The following is a 4,934-nucleotide window of genomic DNA, read 5'->3' on the forward strand; positions in this document are numbered from 1 at the left end:
CTTTTTGTAATTTTGGAGCGATAAGGATGTTGTAAATCTAGAGTGATATGTGAACTTTTTTAAAAGGGAAGTTCGTTATTGAAAGAATTCATTTTTGAAGACAGATTGCTTCAAGGAGTTCTTAAAGTTTGTGCTTGAGAAATTCCATTCATGATGTTGTGAAGGTGAAGGTTGATGTAATTCACTATTTAATAAAGACATATATTTTTGGTGGTGATTGTGTCCTAGATCTGCCTGAAATTGAATAAGGGGATCTTAGGTACATCATGTGTATGTTTGTGATGGCGCATGATTCTTGATATTGTTTTTGTTTTGTGTCTAGTTTTGACACTAACCTTCATGTGGTATCTTTATAATATGGTACACATGTAGCACACAACAAATTAGCGAATTGCATGCACATAATCAATTCCATTCAAGCTTATTTAATCAAGCCAACTACAAGCAATCAAGAAGCAACAATACATAGTCAAGTTGTCAACGACATTTCTACATCAACATCCAATCAAGCTGCCATCTACATCAACAATTTTTGCAGCAATTCAACAACAATTTTTTGGAAATTGAACTTGCACCATTTTTTAATAAGCTCAATACAAAACTGTAACTTGCAAATCATAATTTGTAAGTTGGATTATAATCTAAGTCAAATTAAGTTGAATTGTAAGGGTGCATTCTCGGTTGAAACCGACACCCACGCTTTGAATTGATAGGGAATTAATTAAACCAAGTTCATCCATTATTTTTTAACTGCGTCATTCAAATCATTGTAAGCGTTTCTCTTGGGTGCATTTTCGATAGTATTTGGCACCCTTCTTTTGATCACTCAAGAGTGTGATTTCAAGCAAGTGAAAAGTTCACAACATCAAGCGAGCCTGAAACTGAGTGCGTTCAACTTTAACGAAAATAGATATTCAACCAACAATCAAGCCTATTCATATCTACAACAAGCGAGCGCGAATTCAAGCAAGCAATATCAAGCATTCAAGCAAGCGAGTTCTAAAAATCTGGCAAATATTAAAAGCAAGTGAGCGTGAGTTCCAACAAGTTCACATGGTGAAAAACATTCAGTTATTACAGATTCTTAACAATTTGATCCTCTCAACTGCTGAAGACATAGTGCAAATCCGCAAAGCAACTCTTGTTGATATTTCAATGAATCTACAACAAGCACATGAAACAATTGGGTTCCTTCAACTAGAGTCGCAACTTCAAAGAGATGAGTTGCAACAGAAGAGTGATGTTTACAAGTCTTTCATTCGTACATATGAAGATAAAGATGTTGATTCCAAGTCACTGATCCAACCAACTTCAAGTGTCGAAGTGGTTCCTGATCCAGTTCAACTTTCTTCCAAACCAATCATCAAGCCATGGGAAGAACTTCAAATTAACAAAAATTGACGAGGATTACGATATGACAAAGATGAAAACAACTTGCATATCCCCGATTATTCTAAGCCAATCAAGTTCATCAGTGCAAGTTTTCTTGATCAAATAACATCAACAAGCCATGAGAAAGCTGCAAACAAACATACATGTGTGCAAATTGAAGTTGCAGTCAAACCAAACTGCCTTCATTGTCAAAGAATCGATCATCTAGAAGATCAGTGTTTTGATCTCCATCCTTGTCACCATTGTGGCAAGTCAAATCATTCATCAACATGATGCAGCAAACAACAACAATCAATGAGATTGAAGATCAATTATTCATGGATTGATCCCTGGGAATGGTCATCCATGGTCAAAAGATTGTATAAGTTTTACGATCGAATTCACTCACACATAATGCAACCAACAATGAAAATGAAGATGGTACTTTGTGCAGTTGAAAGGGGGAGTACACCAGTGAAACACTCCTACACCTGAAGGGGGAAGTTCAACAATAATTTGAAGAAGATTGTCTCTCCTTTCAGCTGACAAAGGGGGGGAAATGTTAATGAAATTGACAATGGTTGTCAGAATGAAAGTCTCGACAACATCAGCAAAGCAGCCAATGGGCATTTTCAGTGGTTGTCAGACTGAAAGTCTCGACAACATCAACAAAGAAGCCAGTGGGCATTTTCATCAGCGAGTGAGCATCAACAAAATTCGCCAGTGGGCGATCAACAGCAAAGTTAGCCATGAGCAGTTTTCAAACACAACAAAAGAAACAGTGAGTTGTTTTTCAATGTCATCAGCTAGTGGGCATTCTCTATATTTTGTCAGTGGACAAAGGATGTTGATTGCAAGCAAAGTACTGATGGATCCTTTTGCAGCTTGGCACTTGATGGAGTTGTTAAGCGACATTCAGAGATGAATCAAACATGCAGTTGAGTCATGGTCTATTCATATTGCAATTTCTTCAACATCCAGCGTTGGCGGTTTTTCAGGCAGCATTTTTGAGGATCAACATGAGAACTTGGAGTTGGTTCCTCGTTCTTCTTTTGGACTTATCATTGGGGGGGGGAATGTTAGCCTCACTCTCATGTGATGAAAACAATTCTAAGTCCAAAATAATCAATTTATTAAAATCATGAAAGTTAGGATTTAATCTTACCTTTCTAGATTGAGTTTGTTCCTCATGGGTAGGAGTCAGTTTAGGCCTAGTTGGTTGAGAGATACTCTCCAACTAGTTAGGCTCCTAGATTAGTGTGTTATTGAGATATTTTCTCAACCATAGTGTCTAAGATAGACGTACTATCTTGAGACAACTTCCTCATGTATTTATATGTATCATAAACATTATTTTAATAATGAAATTCATGAGAATGAGAGACTACAGGAGAGTCTCTCATGCCTTTTCCGCCATGTCTGGGTTTTTTATATTTCTGATATTTATTTTATGAGTGTGAGTGTATTATTTTATTAGTTTGTTAGTTTTCTTCAGAAAGTAGAAGAGGTTGTCCCTTCAGAGAAGAATATATAAGGATTTTGATATTGATTCGCTCGTTTATTTTTTCCCCTTATCCTTCTCTACTTGATTGGATCAGCTTGAAAACACCAAAAAATAAAGCCCCAAGTGTAGTCATGAGGATTTTAGAATAGGCATGGAGATCATGATTAGAGACAAGGCTTTCCTTGCGCAAGGATCGTATTTCCCATCAGAACATCATCGACCAAAAGGTGTAACCAACCTAAGGAAGAAGGACATAGAGTTAGCCAAATGTTGCAGTGTCACAAAGTCATTTTCTATTTTTCCACATTGCTTTTCGAGCCAACAAAGGATCTTCATGCAAGGCCTTACAAAATGAAAGAAAAGAAAATACACACAAGGAGACAAAATAGAAGGAGGTTAAAACAAAACATGATGCGAAACCAAAAATCAGAAAACACAAGACAAACTACAGAAAATGAATGCCAAATAAATGTGCAAGTAAACTAACATGCAAGTAGACCTACTCCTAACCTAACCAGCTGGAAGGTCAGGGTCATGTATAATGAAACTTCCAATGTAGCCACCGTAATTGTTCCCGACCTACAATCATAAATATATGACCGATTAAAACTGAGATAAAACAATGTGCAACAGAAAAGATAATAGCTTGAAGAATTTTCACAACAAAAAGAAGGTATTTTGAGTCGGCAGAAAGATGTGTCACAACCGCTACTTTTAACCAATTTACATTCTTACCTTTTCGACGAAGACCATAGTTAAACAAATCTTGGAATCTTCTTTTGTATGGTTCTTCATCTACGTTGTACTTCTTAGCAAGAATGAGGAAATATTGAAACCTATTAATCATGATGAAGTTTTCCATGTAATATTTCTCCAACCATTCAACGATTGGATCATGAAACTCAGAATAATCCTCTTGAGAATCCTGAAAGTTTTGAAAGTTTGAATTTGTAATTAAGGGCAAGGGATCAGGAGAGAATCTTGTAAGGAAAAATAAATCTAATCACATTTAGAATTCTTGTCGAGATAGTGAGGGCTTGACATAACCATCATCAAAGGCTGAAGTGCCTCAACTGACTGACAAGTATCCTAATAGTAAGATGAACCATAGAGATTAATCGATGTGAAACAACTATCATCAAATATGTTAGTGGGAAAATGGTAGAACGAATGACATTAATATTATGATCAGATGGACTATTTGTGGCAAGATATTGTCAGTTAGAAGATAACAAATATATATTAGTTTGAACATATTTACGAATTCCTTGAAAAAATGATTCATATTCCTCACATGATAAATGCAACAAACAATTTCCTTGTGACTAGTCGTATGTTGTACTATTATGGTAATCATCGAAACAAGTGAAAAGGAATGCTAGTATAAAAAACATATGAGACCAGTCAAGACATAGTGGATGAAGAAGATTTGTATTTGCACAGTAACTCACACATTCATTAGCACTTAGGAGGATTTCCAGTGTGATGAAGAACAATATTTGCGATATAACATTCTTAAGAAAAACTAGGAGCTGAATATTCTGAAATGAATCTGATAGGCATGATTTCTTAGGCCAAAGATGATTTTCAAAATGATCAACTTCACAGTTCCATGATTCTATGAGAGATATACATTCCAAACCCGAGTGTGATGCAAGAGATTTTCATGAAGGTGAATCAACTGAGGAAGCTTCATGAATCCGATCAGAAATAAAATCTTGAAAGCTCAAAATACTACTAAAATACCAAACATCTTTCAAGAAGAAATTTTCATCGATTGAAACCATGAAAAGAGAGACATTTCATGAGAGAAACCATTTCTAACTTAGTTCGGGGACCTTACTAGAGTTGCGATATCCTGACATAACCATCAACGAAGGTATAAGTGCCTCGACTCCTTGACTAGTTCCATAACTTTCATGGATTGTAAAATCGCATTCTGAATATTGAATCTGATCATGCATGGCGTGGGGATAGTTTCCTTCATTAGTTTCAATGAGACCACTATTGACCAGATGGAATCCATATCTATCATTTATTTGATCGGGGTTTACAACTT

The sequence above is a fragment of the Pinus tabuliformis genome, chromosome 6 (genome assembly GCF_031772625.1).
Source record: "Pinus tabuliformis cultivar Carrire ecotype Pingquan chromosome 6, CPIR1, whole genome shotgun sequence".
NCBI classification, from domain to species: Eukaryota; Viridiplantae; Streptophyta; class Pinopsida; order Pinales; family Pinaceae; genus Pinus; species Pinus tabuliformis.